Genomic DNA, 18,603 nt, shown 5'->3' on the forward strand with positions numbered 1-18,603 from the left:
CGGCTGCAACAAAATATGTCGTGTTTGGTATCAAACACCTTGGAATCATACCTCCCCACCGGTAACCGGTGTGGGAGGTATGAGTCCACCCTTCTGAAGCAAGCTTTGTGGGGTCCCTTGTCGTCCCGGTACCAGCCTTCTCGACCCGGACAGCACAAAATGGTTGCTGCCAACCAGAGACATATTTCTGCCCTCCTGCTGCTGAGCCAAGCTCGAGCAGGGGAAGGCAGGACAATAGGCATCCAGTCACAGGGAGGTGCGACCACCTCCCAGGCAGGATTTAGTGTACTGGGGCTGGGTTGGTGCACTTCCGAAGTGCCTGAAAGTCTGCATCTGGCGCACACTTGGTGTCCCTGTGCATAGTCTGGTTCAAACCAGTTCTGGGAGCCGTTGGCTCCCGCTCTGGCACAAAACCGGACAAAGGACAGGGGAGTATCCTCCCCATTGTCCAGACCCTCCTCTGGGGGGATACCCTGAATCTGTCCAACCCTCTCCGGTGGGTACTTAAGGGCTTACCTGGCTGTACGACCCTAGATTTGACGTGGACAAGATTCTGAACAAGAAACCACTGACCTCCGACCGTCTGGACACTCTGGACTTCGCTGGACTTCGACTGGGCCCGACTTCATCTCCCTCTCCGTCCAAAGCATCGTCTGTGCCCGTGCACCATACAGGCTCCAAGCAGGACCTGTGAAGCATCAAGGACAACTTAAGTATCCCCCTTGGGGTGAAGGAGTCACTCCCCTGCATTCACAGGCACCATAATGCAACTGACGAGTCTGCTGATCCTGAGCTACTGCGGACTCCGAAGGCTCCAGCAACACAGGAGGTGGGTCCCGATGTTCCTTAAGGTTGCGCTGCCCTCTCACCAAGTTTGAAGCCAGTATCCCTCGTGGGGACCTCATAACCCCAACCCCTGTGCACTGCATACTTTTGCAGTGCATATGCTTATTGGCATTCCCCAACTAAGTGCAATGGGCTATCGTTAGCCCCAACCTCTACGCACATTTCATACAAAGGACTTTGGGCTCCTCGCAGTCTGTGCCCTGCAAGTGGTTACTTTGTGAAACTACTAGAGGTCCCCTTGTGACTCCTGTGCCTCCGGCCTGTGGGTCCATTTGAGGGACAACAATGCTTTTCTTGGGCTCCCCTGGTTGCTCAAGGCCTGCCCTGACTCCCCTTGCTGTGGTGAGTCTCCTGGTCCTTGCTGGGCCAGACCGTAACCTTACTCAACCTTCTTCTTGGGTTGCCGCTGCCAAGGCTTGTTGATGCTCCCGCTAGACACTGACCCCTCAGCACTCGACATCCTTTGTGGGACCGCTCGAATGCAGCTCCTGGTCATCACCGACGTCTCCTGGTCCCCGTGGCTGCAGATTCAAGGTCTCGTTCTTCACACCTGAAGCACCCGACATCGGTGGGCATTCGTCTACCGAGCCCCTGATCACTTCTGAGAGACCCAGACTCTGTCCCCTGTGCTTTCAGGTTCCTTTCATCCAAAATCCACCTGTGGGTTCCACCGGACACTTTTCTTCTTTCTAGCATTGGCATTTCTTTGAAGACTCCCATTCAGATCGACAACGGTTTCCGACACCACTTCAGCCCTATGCACCCAGCTTCCCTGGGATAGGTAACTCTAGTACTTCAGTATCCACAGGTGGGGTGGCTCTCCAACCTTTTATGTTCTAAAGGGTTTTCTTCGTAATCCACTGGGAATGGTCCCTAATCACTAAAACCTCAACTGCGACACTCCCATAGACTTGTACGGAGCACGCTATCGTTTTCCCACACTGCACCCGTCCTCCGTGGGGTCCCTACGTACTCACCTTAGGTAGTTCCTTAGGGTCCCAGCGATTCTACGTGTACTAGACACTGTCTGGACTCGAGTCATGGTTCCTATACCACTATTTTAGTATATGGTTCGCCCCCCCCAGGCCGTCTGTATATTATTGCTACTTACTGATGATCTTTGCCACAGTATTGTGTATTGTGTGATTATCTCCATGTGATGTGCTAGACAGTATTATATTAATAAATACATACTTTTATAACTACTGTGTGGTCTCCCTTTTCATTTAACCAATACTATAAGGTTGCATTCTGGTAAAACAAGCTGCTTAACATTCCATCAAGACTAAGCCTGAAGGCTGCTCTCCACAGCTACCACTTGGATAGTTTTCTAAGGTTATCTTTGACCTCTTAAATCACCATAAGGGTTGTTTGGACTGGTGCAAGGTGCCCACTTTAATTAGTGGACAGCAGATACCAGGCCAACTTCTCACATTGGTGTGCAGCGGTTGGGATTCAAGACTGCATTGTTTTACCAGATAAATCTTTGTATTGATTAACTAAAAAGCCACTAGTACTAGGTACATATAATACTAGCTTGGATAAGTAAGTTCTACTGAACTTGGGGTTGGGTAAGTCAAAGGTTTAGCACACCATATCTCCAACCTAAGAAAGTTTAGTTGCCCCCTAGGTTAGGTAGGTGCACACACCACAGCACACTTAGTATGTCTACTAAAGGAGATGCCAGTAGCTCTCTGCCTTCTAGATACAGTGAACTTTCGTTCCAAGAACTGAAAGCCCTGTGTGCCTCTAGAAATCTGAAGACAGGGAGAAGTGCCAACACTCATCGTCTAGTAGAGATGTTACTTCTGGATGACCTTAGGAAGACCCCTGGGTCAGATGAACAGGAGAGAGTAGGTGGGACAGGGAATGAGGACAGGTCAGGAGGTGACACCTTTTATGACCTATTCAAACCCTGGCCAGGAGGAACCAGAAGGTTCCCACCTGGAGAACTCAGATCTTCAAGAGGAGAATGGAGAAGGCCATGAAGGGCCTCTCTTTACTCCTGTGCAGAGTTTACCAAGGAGATCTAGATCTCCCTCTGCAAAGAGTAATCACTAAGGATAGTCTGTAGGGACCTCTGTATCCCGCAAGAGGGACCACTCTTTTGACAGGAAATACTAATTTCTTGAACTTGAGAAAGTTAGGCTTAGGCTCAGGCAAGAGCAATTGGCCCTGGATAAAGAGTCCCTAGAAGTCCAGAGAGCTAGAAAAAAGTTGGGACTAGAGTCCCATGGTGGAAGTAACAGTGTCCCTAGAGTTAAGGAACATTCCTTTGATAATAGGAAACTGAGCAAGATTGTCCCTCCCTCCCATGTTGGGGATGACATCTACAAATGGATAACTGCTTTAGAGAGGGCCTGTAAAGTTCAGAGGGTCTCTCAAGAGCGGTGAGCAGCTATCTTGTGGCTCTCCTTTGCTGAAAAAGGTAGAGATAAGCTCCTCACTGTTAGAGAAGAGGATGCTGACAATTATTCAGTCCTGACGAGTGCTCTCATTGATGGGTTTGGCTTAACCACTGAACAGTACAGGATTAGGTTCAAAGACACCCAGAAGACACAGACCCAAGACAGGGTAGACTTTGTAGATTGTGCAACAAAGGCACTGGAAGGTTGGATACATGGCAGCAAAGTGCATGACTATTTAGGATTGTACAATTTAAGGGAGGGAGGTGATCCTTAATAATTGTCAAAACCAGCTTTTGCACCAGTACGTGGTGGACTCAGATCTGACTTCTCCACAAGAAAGAAGGCAGATAAATGGGTCAGAACCAGGGTGAAACAAATGAATCAGGGTGGTGGTGACCAGAAGAAAGATTCCTCCAAAGCCCAAGAGAAAGGTGGGGATAAATCTAAAGACAAGTCCTCTGAAGGGCCCCAAAAGTCATCTTCTAGGGGTGGGTCCCAACCTTCTCCCTCCCCAGACAAAAAGCCTTATTGCTTTGTCTGTAAGAAGCCAGGCCCAGTAAAAATGATGCCAATAGTCCAAAGGTCAGCAATAAGGCAAATATTCCTCCAAACACTACTTCCACACCTCCTGGTACTACAAGTAGTAATCCCCCAGGTGGTGGTAGTGCACCCAAGAATTTAGTTGGGTTTTCAAGGGGAACTGAGGTGGACCCTGGCCTAGCAAGGTCCCCTACACAGCTTAGTCTGTGATGGTGGCATGGGATTTGCCACTTTTACTGTCAGTCCCAATTCCTTTGGCAAGTACAGACAAGAGCCTCTGATCAATGATCAGAAAGCTGTAGTATATAGGGACACAGGGGCTAGTGTCACCATGGTAACAAGAACCCTAGTGCCCCCACTTCAGCTTTTACCTACGTTCAAGTACCAAGTGACCAACACTGATGGTGTGAGGATAGATCATCCCATGGCTACAGTCAATCTCCGCTGGGGAGTGGTCACTGGTCTAAAAAGAGTGGCAGTGTCCCGAAAACTTGACTGTAGATTGCCTTTTGAACAATGATTTAGAAACTTCAGCCTGGGCTGAAGTAGAACTGAAAGCCCATTTGGAAATGTTATGCCTCCCTGAGAGAGTTGGTGGGACCCCTATGGCCTCAGTACAACCACAGGAAAATTTTGGAGTAGTAGAGCCTGAAACAATGGCCCACTCTGCTCCACCAGCGAGCAGAGGGAATGAAGAAAAGTCTTCTTCTCCCCAGACTATAGGTAAGGGTCAGCTTCCTCAGGGAACTGATCCTACCCCTTGTGAAGGAACTGCCCCAGAGGTGGTCAGGTCTGTCCTGGCAGAACTACTGAGGGCAGGTGACCCTTCCAATGAGGTGCCCAGTCTGGAGCAGGTAGCCTGCCCCTTTCTACCCAGCCTCAGTCAGCCTAGGGCAACTGAGGTCAGGGATGTCAGTGGACCCCTAAGGGCCCACTGTCCAGAGGAACCCCCTCATCATCAGATTAGGGACACCCAGTCTAGTAACACTAGCCAGGTGGAAATTACTCAACACTCTGAGGGATCCCTCTTACCCTTAGGTAGTGACATCCCCCAGATGGACTCTGTTGGGCAAAGGGAAACTTGGGCCATGGCTGTCCCAAACCTTCCCTGGCCGTCCATTGTTCCAACCATAGGGACTCAAACCCCGCTGTAGGCAGCCAGAGGTTGACCCCTAGAGCCAGATATAACTCAGTCATGGAAAGAAAGGCCTCCATGGTGACCAGTGCTCTGAGGAAGCTGAGACCAACCTTATTAGGGACTCACTTCCCTACCCAGGCACCCCACCAGCCTCTTTCTTTACCAAAACACACTACAGGTAGTCATCCCAAATTTTAGAGAGAATCCAAGACCCTTCAGGGTTGGGACTTCTAATTTTGATAAAGCCCTGATAGACTCGGTCCCAAATCTTCCCTCTAACATTATCGGAAGCCACTGCGGCTTATGCGGATTGGATTAATGCCGCTTGTCACAAACTGGCCCCTGTCAAATGGTGTTCCCCCAGACGTGGTCTTGCCTCCGCCCCCAAGTTTACTCAGAACCTACAGGAGCATAAATCAGACTGTAAGAGGCTGGAGCGGCTCTGGAGAAAGGGGTACAGTTTGACCAACAAGGAAGTTTATAAAGCTAGTCTTACAACTTATAAAAAATCACTTCAGGAAGCAAAAAAGGTCTATTTCTCCAAACAGATCACTGGAGCTAAATCCTCAGCGAAGGAACTCTTTAGAACAGCAGTCCAGAATTCTGTGATACCCTAGCCTCTTTTTTTCTGAACAAAGTTGAGGTCATTTTCTCCTCCTTCAGCAATCAACAGGTTGAGGCCAGTGATCTGGCAACCGGGTTAATGGTAACCAACAACTCCCCCACGTTCAAAAATTTCACCCCATTGGTGAACAAGGAGGTTACCAATCTGCTCATGGGGTGCAGATCTGGTTCCCCTAAGGACCCTTCTCTGGCTGCGGTAATTAAAATCTCCTCGAAAGTCATTTCTAACACCCTAACCTCCTTACTTAACCTCATAAGGGGGGCAGGTCACTACCCTATAGCTTGGAAAACTACCTCAATTCTGCCACTAATTAAAAAACCTAATCTAGAGCCCAGTGATCCTAATAGCTATAGACCTATCTCCCGTCTCCCCTTACCTGCTAAAATCCTGGAGAAGGCCATGAACATGCAATTAAGTTTGTACTTGGAGAAAAACAACACGTTGGACCCTTCTCAGGATGGGTTCCACGCGGGACATAGTACAGAGTCAGCGTTGATCAAAGCCACAGAGGAGGTTCGTGAGGCGGTGGACCAGGGAGGCTCAGCCATTTTGATCATGGTAGATCTTTCGGCAGCCTTCGATACGGTCCATCACAGTGTGCTGATGGGTCATTTATCGAAGGTGGGGGTCCAGGGTGTGGCCTGGAATCTACTGAAATCTTTCCTGGCCGTCAGAGTACAAACGGTAGATCTAGGAGGGGACCGATCAAAACCGTTCTTCCTCCTTTAGCCCGACACTTTTAAATATATAAATGTGAGACCGCTGGCTGCCCTTATAAGATCTTTTGGGATATTTTTAACCTCCTACGCAGACGATACTCAAATCGTGCTATCCCTGCAGAGTGGCAAAGAAGCAGAAAAGGCCCCCAGCTGCCATGACTGCATGTTAGCAATAACTGGCTGGATGTCTGCCAACTGCCTGAAGTTGAATGCATGCAAAACAAAGGTGATTATTTTTGGGAATAACCCCAACCTCTGGTCTCCAGCATGGTGGCCTAGTGAGATGGGCCTCTCTCCACCCCTGGCATGGAAAGTTAAGAATTTGGAGGTGATCGTGGATAACATCCTCACATTTGGGGACCAGGTCAGCGGAGTGGTGTCAACAAGTTTTTTTATCCTGAGAACCCTGAGGGAAATAAAACTCTTCCTCACGGAAGAAAGTTTCTGAACAGTTATCTCAGCCCTCATTCTGTCCCGTCTGGACTACTGTAACAGCCTGTATCTGACCATTAATAATAAACATCTTAACAGATTACAGATGGTGCAGAATGCGGCAGCCAGGCTGCTTACGGGCACTCCGAGGTTTGTGTCGGTCAGAAATGGCCTACGGTACCTTCACTGGCTCCCAATCAAACAACGAGCCCAATTCAAGGCTCTCTGTACGGTCTTCAAGTCCCTGATGGGGACTGGCCTTGAAGACCTAAAAAAACGCATTCAGTGGTATGTCCCTGGGAGAACGCTGTGCTAAATGGAAGCAAAGCGGGTGGCCGTTCTTAGGGCGAAAAAGGCTAACTGGGGTGGAAAGAGCTTTGTCCTTAGGGCCACGAATGCCTGGAATGACCTTTCGTTTTATCTAAGGTCTGCTACGGAATTCCCTTCATTTAGGAAAGGTCTGAAGACCTGGATGTTTTCAACTTAGTCTCAGTCTGGGCTCAGGGGTGGGGGGTACCAGGTAGACAGTGCTCAGCGCCAGGACACCCTTGGGTAACAGTGCGCTTTATAAACCATATAACATAACATAACATAACATAACTCCTTAGTGGTCCATAAGACAGGGGGTATCCATGCTAGTGCAGGTCCTTCCTTATATGGCCACTTAGGATATAAAGTCTCAACTGCGCAAGGTTAGCCTTATCGCCTTTTGTTTGGGGGGGTATGTAGGAAGGTAGTTAACCCCACTTTTTGCATGGTGTTTTGCTGTTTTTTGACTACTCTGACTGGGATCCTGCTAATCAGGACCCTAGTCTATCTGCTTTCTCCCTAAATTGGTTATGTTATGTACTAGGTACACTCCAGATTGGATACTGGGGTACCCTTATCAGTCCCTAGTATATGGTACCCATGTACCCAGGGCATAGGTACCCCAGAGGCCTCCCATGGACTGAAGCATGTATTATGCCACCCATGAGAGGCCATGCAAAATGGATCTACATGCTTGCCATTGCAGCCTGTGTAAGATGGTGTATGCAGCACTTACTTTAGATATAGGGTTACTATATCTATAGGTCACTACACTTAAAACCTATCAGTCATCCCTCTAGCAGGCCTTGACAATCCTGAAGGCAGAATGCTGGGTTTTACGTGAGAGGGTGCCCCTGCATGAGCAGAGCACCCCTGCAGCCTTAGGAGACCATTCTCTTGGGTTGTCGGTGATGCAGCCAGACATATAGGTAGAGGTGCATTATATGCTCGCGTAAAATGCTATCTCGAAAATGGCTGCAACAAAACATGTCATGTTTGGTATCAAACACCTTGAAATCATACCTCCACACCGGTAACCAGTGTGGGAGGTATGATTCCACCCTTCTGAAGCAAGCTTCGTGGGGTCCCTGGTCTTCCCGGTACCAGCCTTCCCGACCCGGACAGCACGAAGTGGTTGCTGCCAACCAGAGACACATTTCTGCCCTCCTGCTGCTGAGCCACACTCGAGAAGGGGAAGACAAGACAATAGGCATCCTGTCACAGGAAGGTGTGACCACCTCCCAGACAGGATTTAGTGTATTGGGGCTGGGTGGGTGCACTTCCAAAGTGCCTGAAAGTCTACATCTGGGGCACACATGGTGTCATTGTGCATAGTCCGGTTAAAACCAGTTCTGGGAGCTGCTGGCTCCCGCTTTGGCGCAAAACTGGACAAAGGACAGGGGAGTACCTTCCCCATTGTCCAGACCCTCCTGTGGGAGGGTCCCCTGAATCTGTGCAACCCTCTCCCATGGATACTTAAGGGCTTACCTGGCTGTAGGACCCTAGATTTGACGTGGACAAGATTCTGAACAAGAAGACACTGACCTTCGACCGTCTGGACACGCTGGACTTCGACTGGGCCCGACTTCATCTCCCTCTCCGTCCAAAGCATCGTCTGTGCCCGTGTACCATACAGGCTCTGTGCAGGACCTGTGGAGCATCAAGGACAACTGAAGTATCTCCCTTGGGGTGAAGGAGTCACTCCCCTGCATTCGCAGGCACCGTAACGCAACTCACCGGTCAGCTGATCCTGAGCTCCTGCGGACTCTGAAGGCTCCAGCAACACAGGAGGTGGGTTTCAACGTTCTTTGAGGTTGAGCTGCCTTCTCACCAAGTCTGAGGCCAGTATCCCTCGTGGGAACCGCATAACCTGAACCCCTGTGCACCGCGTACTTTTGCAGGTGCATATGCTTGTTGGCATTCCCCAACTAAGTGCATTGGGCTTTCGATAGCCCCAACCTCTGCGCAAAGGACTTTGGTCTCCTTACACTCTGTGCCCTGCAAGCTGTTACTCTGGGAAACTGCTAGAGGCCCCCTCGTGACTCCTGTGCCTCCGGCCTGTGGGTCCATTTGAGGGACAACACTGCTTTTCTTGGGCTCCCCTGGTTGCTCCAGGCCTGCCCTGACTCCCCTTGCTGTGGTGAGTATCCTGGTCCTTGCTGGGCCAGAACGTAACCTTACTCAACCTTCTTTGTGGGTTGCCGCTGCCAAGGCTTGTTGGTTCTCCTGCCGGACACCGACCCCTCAGCACTCAACATCCTTTGCTGGACAGCTCGTATCCGGCTCCTGGTCATCCTCGACATCTCCTGGTCCCCGTGGCTGCAGAGTCAAGGTCTCTTTCTTCACACCCGAAGCACCCGACATTAGTGGGCATTCGTCTACTGAGCACCTGGTCACGCCTGAGTGACCCAGACTCTGTCCCCTCTGCTTTCAGGTTCCTTCCATCAAGAATCCACCTGTGGGTTCCACCGGTAACTTTTCTTCTTTCCAGCAGTGGCATTTCTTTGAAGACTCCCATTGAGATCGACAACAGTTTCCGACGCCAATTCAGCCCAATGCACCCGGCTTCCCTGGGTTAGGTAACTCTAGTACTTCGGTATCCACGGGTGGGGTAGCTCTCCAACCTTCTATGTTCTAAAGGGTTTCTTCGTAATCCACTGGGAAGGGTCCGTAATCACTAAAACTTCAACCATGACTCTCCTATAGACTTTTATGGAGCACGCGGTCGTTTTCCCACACTGCACCCTTTCTCCGTGGGGTCCCTATGTACTCACCTTGGATAGTTCCTTGGGGTCCCAGCGATTCTACGTGTACTAGACACTGTCTGGACACAAGTCATGGTTCCTATACCACTATTTTAGTGTATGGTTCGCCCCCCCCAGGCCGTCTGTATATTATTGCTACTTACTGATGATTCTTTGCCACAGTATTGTGTATTGTGTGATTATCTCCATGTGATGTGCTAGACAGTATTATATTAATAAATACATATTTTTATAACTACTGTGTGGTCTCCCCTTTCATTTAACCAATACTATAAGGTTGCATTCTGGTAAAACAAGCTGCTTAACATTCCTTCAAGACTAAGCCTAAAGGCTGCTCTCCACAGATACCACTTGGATAGCTTTCAATAAAGGTTATCTTTGACCTCTTAAATCACCATAAGGGTTGTTTGGACTGGTGCAAGGTCTCCACTTTAATTAGTGGAGCATATACCAGGCCAACTTCTCACAGTGTGTCTGCACCACCATGCATGAACCATCAAATATCATGACTAGGCAGCCTCCCTCCCTCCCCCCTTAATTTAACATTGCTAGATGGCAGACCCCAACCTTGGTTTACTAATTCAGTCACATTTGGTGTTCTCCAAGCCTTAAATTTTCATCTAAGTCCTGAATGTGAAAAGATGTGTGCCAGTTCTTCCTGTACTCTCTACAGTCCTGTGAAAAGGGAGGATGGGGGTAAGAATTGGTAAGTACAAGAGTGATCAGTGTTATTCTTCATTATTGCTTTTAGTTCTTTTACCATGTTTTTTTCCCTTTGTTCTTACTCCTGAACTGGACTATCTTCCAGTGAGGTTTTATACTGGAATGCTTGTCCCCTAAAAAATATAGTATACCTGTGTGCCCACACTGAATATTGAGAGCTCTACTCTAGAATACATCAAACACCCTGAAAATCTGGATAGTACCGTACAGAAATGCTGCTAACCAGGTGTCTGCATCTTACCCACATTTGTTGTTACTGTCACAAACACTCTCATCAAGTACATTCAAAATGATGTAACCCCTTATAGCATGAGCAAAGATTAAAATACTCTTTAAATACTCAGGGTCTAAATCAACAGTTAAAATAAGTAAAATCTTTGATTACTGCTCTGAATTTAAAAGGGACGTTGTAGTCTTGTAAGAGACGCAACTTGATTAAGCAAAGTTAGAGGCTTGGGTAACTTATGAATTACATGCACACCCTCTCTCTGTTTAAAAAAAAAACAGGGGCATTACCCTTCCAGTTAAAGAAGCTAAAATGACTGCCATCTCTGCAGAGTTGGATGACAAGGGACGATGGCTCATCCCACTCAAACCAACGGATGGGCATGAAATCTATGTAATAAACATATACACACCGAAAGCAGATGATCTTAACTTTGGGAAGACTCTCAGTAAAAACATCAGACCTCATACATCCAGACACTAACATTATCCAAGGCAAAGACCTCAGTCTAACAAACAATTGAGCTCTAAATAAAGAGTCACTCTAAGTTACATCCGACCACATCACGTAAACGTATTTTACAAATTTGCATTAAAAACAGCAAACAGTACTGCTTAATAGACCCAGGTGGATTCAGTACCCTTAGGTTAAAGAACTCTGGCTTGTCTCGTACTCCTCATCTCCCATCAAAGTTATTCAATAATTGACTATCTTATCCCAATAATGCACTTCTAGTCCTTGTGGACCATACACTTATTGAACCAAAGCTGGCGTCTGATCACACGTGCATCTCCCTGTACAATTGTAAATACAACCACAAGATAAATCTGCGAAAACGTCATTCAGTGAAACAAATTAGAGCTGCTATCTCTTGATTTCTAATAGAAAATGTAGGGTCCTGTTCCTCCCCACAAATCTTGTTGGACACACTGCTAGCTAAAAATGACTGGGCTCTTCTAAGACTTGAAAAAAGAATGGAAAGTGGACCTAAGACACAAATTAATAGATCTCCTCCAGGAACTGAAGATACTATTACGCTTGCTGAGAACACGTTCACCAGTTGGGCAGCACAGTGGGAGCAATAGGGACGACAACAGCCACTCTGGAAGAACAAGAAACTACCATGGTGGACGAAACGAAAGCAGCTGAAGACCAAATCCAAGAACCTAATGACAAAAGCAAAGATTGGGAAACTCATATTAGACACAATGAAGCTGCATGGGGCCAGATGTACGAACATTTCATTTTGCAAGTCTCTAATTGCGATTTTTTGAGACTCGCATTTAGAGACTCACAAAATGGAATGTACTAATGTGTCTCGGACACATTTGCGATTTCCAATGGGTCGCAATTGACCTGCCTCATCATTATTTATGAGGCAGGTCGCAATTTGCGACCCATTTTGAATGGGCAACAACACAGGGATGATGGCCTCTGGGGGACAGCAGACCACCATGTCTGTGTTTGCTTTTAAAATAAAGCAACTTTTTTTTAATTGCAGGCGGTTTTCCTTAAAGGAAAATGGGATGCAGTTCAAAAAGAAAACTTAAATGTTTCTGTTTCATTTTTTAAGGGTAGGCAGTGATCCGTGGGACCACTGCCTGCTCTTAAAAATCATTTTCACCAGTGGTGCCTTCTCCGCTAAGGCGGAGGAGCTTCACCCCACTGTTCAAAAGGAAAAATAAAATGATAATTAGGTCGAGCCTGGGCAGCGCATGCGCTGCTCTTTGAGGCATGCTGTATTCGAGTATGGACTTGAAGATTCGCCCACTCTCAGCACATATTTTTCATTGGCTTGTGTCATTGTCCTTCGTGAACACTGGCTTCTGATTCGTTAATAGGCTTGTTAGTCCCTCCTTAGTATCACCTTGTCTTCATTTGTAACCTCCCTTGAGGACTGGCCCTTTTACTTCTGTTGTTACACGGTATGTCTTATTTAGTCTGTAAGCACTATTTTCTTTAATGAGTTTCTCCTACTGCAGGCACGACATGGTTTTCTTGCAACATTCAGCGTGCCATGCGCAATTTCACTTTCCAAGCAGACCTGGACAATGGCGACCGCTTCTTTGAAATTAAATAGGCTCGCATTTAAAAGAGTTTGAGCTATTGGCATTGTAAATGACAATGCCTTTTATTTATGTGTTAATTATCAAAACAGATAAATAAAAGGAAATATCATTTACAATGCCAATAGCTGAAACTCTCGCAAATGTGAGACTTATTGCATTGCAAATGCTTGTTTCTATTTAAGTCAGTGGCGGGGCGAGGCTGGCCAGAGCAGGGGGAGCAGTGGTTTGCACTCCCTAGGTGCACATGACTGTTTGGCCAGCCGTGTTGGGCTGACCAAACAGTCATGCGCACTTTGCGTGTGAAAGTGGGTAGGATCGCACTGCTTGCATGTGACAGCAACTACAACTACCAAGATGCTATGGGGTAATGGTCCTGTTACATGCAAGCAGTGTGATCCTACCCACTTTCACTGATAAAAGGCTCTCATGAGCCACCCCCAAGCTGACAACCTTTGGAACGCCTGCACGCTATGAGTTGGATTATACCTAAGAAAATTGGCAGCATGTCCAGCAACCCGCAAATATTCTCGACTGATGAGGGGGGAATCCCGAAAAACACTGGTGTTTAGAGATACGATTTTGAAAGACAGCACTAGCTGAAAAATAATATGAACTTTCTGTGAAAAACTGAACTACAACTACCAAGACGCTATGGGGTAATGGGACTATTACATGCAAGCAGTGCAATCCTACCGACTTTCACATACGCACTTTGCATGTTCCCCACCAGGCTGCATTACACAGCTTGGTGAGGATAATGCACAGGCTCCATGTCCTGCGTTGTGATTGGCTCAGGGGAGCCTGTGTGCCTGGGTGCTTCTTGCTGTCGCTGAGACAGGAAGAAGGAAGAGGATGGAGGAGAGGTGGTGGCCAGACGGCCGTTCCAGGTAAGTCAATTTTTTTTCATTCCCTCGCTATCTGCCCCCACCCGCTCCACCACCGCGTCCAGTTGCAGCTGCTACTGGTTTCACTACCATTCACAAAGGGGAAAGGGCCCCCTGAGGACCCCTTCCTGTTTGTGACTGGCTTACCACCTATCTGAAGTAGATAGTAAACTGCAATTTTTTTGTGACAGCATTCCAGTCGCAAAATAATCGTACATCCCTCTGCGAACCCTTGGCATGCCCCTTCCTAATAGCTACTCGCATACTGTAATGAAAGAGGTACTCTTGTGGTTTGGCACCCTATGATGGCCTCCAACTACCATCATTTTAACTGACTTTAGTGTGTTATTTTACCCTAGCCTTAATGTAGGACGGTCCTGTATATGCCTGCTTCTCTTATTTCTTGTAATCTTGCTGCCTTTCAGTGGAAGCTGCCACGGAGTAGAATAGTCTTGCCAAGAATAGAAGATGTGGGATGTGCATTTGAAAGCGTGAGAGGGAGAGGTGTGGAATGTACTCTTTGGTTTCGAAGTGCAGTGTTGTGGGCAGTGAAGCACACATGTGCATTGTGTTGTACATTGGTGAGAATTATGAGCTCTTACTATTGGCTTTGACATGGCCTCATGTCATCTTGTTTTCTGACTTTGCCTTACTTCTGCGTGCACAGCAGTGCTTGCAAGTTGTTATGAGAATTATAAGTGCTTACTATTGGCTTTGACATGGCCTCATATCATCTTGTTTTCTGACTTTGACTATTGGCTTTTATATGGCCTCACGTCATCTTGTTTTCTGACTTGGACTTTAGGCTTTGACGTGGCCTCATGTCATTTTGTTTTCTGTTTTGCGATTCATATTCAAAGTCTTTCTGCTCCTCACTTGTTTTTCGCACCTCACCGACCAGAGTGAACTGGAATATGTTGTGGGAAGTGTCTGTGGAATGTACAACTGTGCCTCGGAGTCAAAATAAGGGAGCTTGACCAGCCTACGTCTTGGCCTTGACGCAGACGGGTACAGCCAGCTCGGTTTTTTCTAATGAGAAGGGGGCGAGGTTTTCTGGAAGCTTCACCTCATGTTGAGTAATAGTATTAAAGCTGGGAACCTGCGGGGCCAAGTGGTTCACCACAGAATAGAAGTATTGCTGTGGAGGTGATGGAAATTGAGTCCTGATTGAACTCCTTCCTGGGCTGTTGAAGGGCTTCCCCAGCTTGAGTTGGCAAGGATGATGCAAATTCAATCAGTGAGGTGTTCCTAACCATTTTATATATATATTTTCTACTCTTTGCTACTTGTATATACTGCATTCTATTTCAATTGTTCTTTTTGTCATTCACTTGACATTTGGTAATCTTCATTTACTGATATATTTGGCCTACCGTTCCAAACATTGCATTAATAAACTTGTGGGTGTTATTTTAAAATGCACCTGAATTTGTTTTCTTGCCTCGCCTAACGGGAGTGTTGCATCCTTTCCTCGTCTTTAGGGGGTGCTGCTCAAAGTGTATTATTTAAAGGTGCAGTGATATATTTGCCTCCAAAGTGGGAATGCAGGGTTTGGGTGTGTCCTTTTAGAGAAAAGCACATTCATTACACATACCTTATTTGCCGACTCACAAAATAGGGTTTGTACATAGAAAAAAGCATTTTACCGGTCGCAAACGGTCCGAAAAAATGAGTTGTACATCTGGCCCTTAATTCTTAATGTGAAAAAATAGTCGAAAGTTGCGATATCCAAATAATGAGCCATCTATCCTCTCTTTCTTAATTTCTCTTCTTGACAATTTTGCTAGTAATTCATAGTGCTATAAAATAAATAAATAAACATCTTTCAGACAAATCACCTTAAACCTTGTTATAAGTAAGGACTAATCTGAAACATATCCCTTTAAAAAGGTGCTTTCTACCTTGTTTTCTTTTGAGAGTTATCAGAGAAAAACATTTTTGATTAAACCTTTAATATTTTCCATATACTGCTAACAATTTTTGGGATAATCTGTCATCATCGGTACACTTTCTCTCTGTACTTTTCCCCCATAGGATGAGTCATCGTGAGTAGAACGTGACCAAAAATAAAAAATGTTTAATTTACCATGGATAGGAGTTATTATTCTCTTAACCCTTCTTTTTATAGTTATTCTAATCTGCAGCAGATAATATATCATGATAGAAATCTCCAATAACAGGAATGAAGAACCACCATTAATGGAATGTTTTGGGGCGTGGCCAGGAGATTGAAGATGGTGGACATGAATTGAGAGAGCTCCTACGGAGGAGGCCCTGAATCCAGGATGATCCATTATCGATCCACCATCCACTCACTTCGAAGGCACCTCTGTATGTGACCAGGGCGGACTCCTTATGGAGTCGCTTGGTCCGGAGCCCGCGAGTACCAGCTGCTCTGGTTCTTGACCCGGGGCCTACACCTCATGGCATCCTGGCTGGCAGGGTTGTACTGATGCTGCTGTCTTTTGTTAGCTCTGTATGGGTGACTACTGCTGTGAGCGCCTGGGACTACTGGATTGCAGTGGTGCAGGCCTGTCCGGCCACCCCGCGCACCCTCCTATCCAGTGAATACTGATGGGATTGTGGCCATACGCTGGTGGCATATGACATTTGAGCAAAGACGGGTGACCTGACAGATTGCCTTGATGGACGCTGCCCGGGGAACTGGCACGGAGCCTGACCTAAGGCATGGGACTGTCACTACATGTGGCGAGCCATTTCCGACAGCTACTGTGTCCAACCTACATCATGGGATATTGGCAGAGACCCCTGAAATTGAGGCTGGGCTTCTGGGTCGAGAGTGGCTTTTTGCAGGCCCTCGAGGCTGGGATACAACCCGGTCGACATGACCCCTCCTGGGTCAGTAACTGTGGCACCTCCACAGATACTTGGGGCACTCTCAAAGGAGACTTTGCTGTGTGCCTTAGTCACAGTGGCAAGGAGGCTTTGCTGCATGGTTGAACCTGGCACGGCCTTGTCTGATCTAACGGCAGGATCTGCGTGGGTCTGTAGATAAGCAAACAGTACCCAGGGGGGTACCACTTTCTAGCCTTCTAGCCTCCCAATGCCTTTGATTTTCCGACTAACACCAAGGGAGACAACTGCTGGATCTGCTGCCCACAGGTAGAGGTTCCTGAGGTAGGCCGCATCGATACTCTGCTACATGAGCCAGCCCCCCCCCAAATCATTACATTATTGAGTAACTTGGGGATTAACTGGATCGGGGGTTTGGTACCATACTGCCTTCCTCACTAGGGACTGCATCTTTGTAGCTCTGATCCCAAGTATTCTGCAGCTCCTTGCATCGAGCTGTCTTTTCAGGGAGATTGGGTCCCTTACATGTCATGGCGCCAGGAAAGCCCACCAATCCCTACTCTTCGGCTGAGCTGCTCTCACTACCTGACCTGATACATAGGGATTCCAGGGCATGTGGGCTAGTGCAAAGATTCCCCAGTGCTGTGTCCAGCAGCAACTGCTTGCACCTACTGGGGTCACATTGTAGCATAGCAATAAGGTAAGGGACCCTGCTTGCTGGCAAAAGCTACTGCATTCGCAGCCCACAACAACTATGGCTAGGTTCAAAAGGCCACTCCACAGTCATCGGCGATTAGTCTGAGACGGGAAAAGAAGGATTGTCAGGATCCGTCCATAAGCTGGAAACCCTCCAATAAGTAATAGAAACGTCAAGAACATCCTTAGAGACTAAGATTGATCCAGCGTTACTAGATGTTATACTCTTGAACGATGATCACAGTAAACTTACCAGCATAGAGGCGCACTCGGAGTAAACTCTACGGGAGTTACAACCACCACAAACGGCACAACTACCGCAACAAGAATTGGCCCTTACACACCATATCTGATTTTCTGAAGGAAGAGCGGAAGATGCTGAAGTCCGGGCATGCCTAAATCATAGATGGGTTGTTCGTCTACCGAAGGGTTTGGAGGGACGAATAATGATAGACTTCCTCAAAGTTTGGATTCAGAGTTTTGTATCAGAGTATAGCCTGTCCCCATTTTTCACATTGGAGAGAGCTCATAGATACCTGGCTAAAAGGCCACCGCTGGGCTCAGCACCATACCCGGTGGTTGCTCATTTTCTTCACTTTAAGGTCCAAGACTCTATCTTATGAGCAGCCTGGCAGGCAGACCTGAGGAGGAGAATCAAAATATCTCTATATTTCCAGCCTACACCCTGGCAGAGCAGCACCAGCAAACTTCTTTTACAGGGATCAACCGCCGGCTCCACGAAATGGGGCTCTACTGCTCCCTGTTGCTTTCAGCAACCAATAAAAAATCTTACTTCTTTATGGATCCTGCCCAAGCCTGGGATGTGCCTAGGCAGCGGGAGGGGGACAGCGAGACTGAGCCGCCAGTAGGATGGGAAAAGCAGTTCGCATTGACACCACATCACCCTGGGACCAGATTTGAGGCTCACACTGGCCGCCGGGCGACGTCATCAAAAACACAGGGTCAGGATGAAGACCTCAGGGGTCGGGCTGCTGCACCACCCTTCAGAGAGATCAGGAGGTCACTGTGACTCACAGCACCTGCATGCCGCGAGCGGCGGTGACGCTCCCTCAAACCAACGAATCTCTGCAGGGGTCCATGGTGCTCCCCGGCGACTCAACAAACACCTGATGGGTTTCTTTGAAAATTAACCTGAATACCCCCGATACTCAGTCCACTCCACACTACCTGTCGCCTGTTAAAGGTTCATTGTTCAGATTAGGTTAAATTTCAGTCACATTGTTAGTTGTTGCCGGCATAAATCCTAGTTATTCGCCTACACATGTAGTAAGTGGTAGCCCCCGTCCCTTATAATAAGAAACGAGAACGGATAGAGCCGTACACGGTACAGATACTCAACCCCCAAGGCGGTGCATGCACCGACCACAGTGCGTAACAAACACAACCTT

General features: G+C 47.5%; 1 protein-coding gene across 1 annotated transcript in view; it reads right to left on the reverse strand.

Annotated features, from left to right (window-relative positions):
- The window catches only part of LOC146789601 (integrin beta-1-A-like), a 319,722-nt gene that overhangs the window by 300,666 nt on the left and 453 nt on the right, over positions 1-18,603 (reverse strand). The gene's annotated exons all lie outside the window — the stretch shown is intronic.

Source organism: Triturus cristatus, chromosome 10, assembly GCF_964204655.1.
Source record: "Triturus cristatus chromosome 10, aTriCri1.1, whole genome shotgun sequence".
NCBI lineage: Eukaryota > Metazoa > Chordata > Amphibia > Caudata > Salamandridae > Triturus > Triturus cristatus.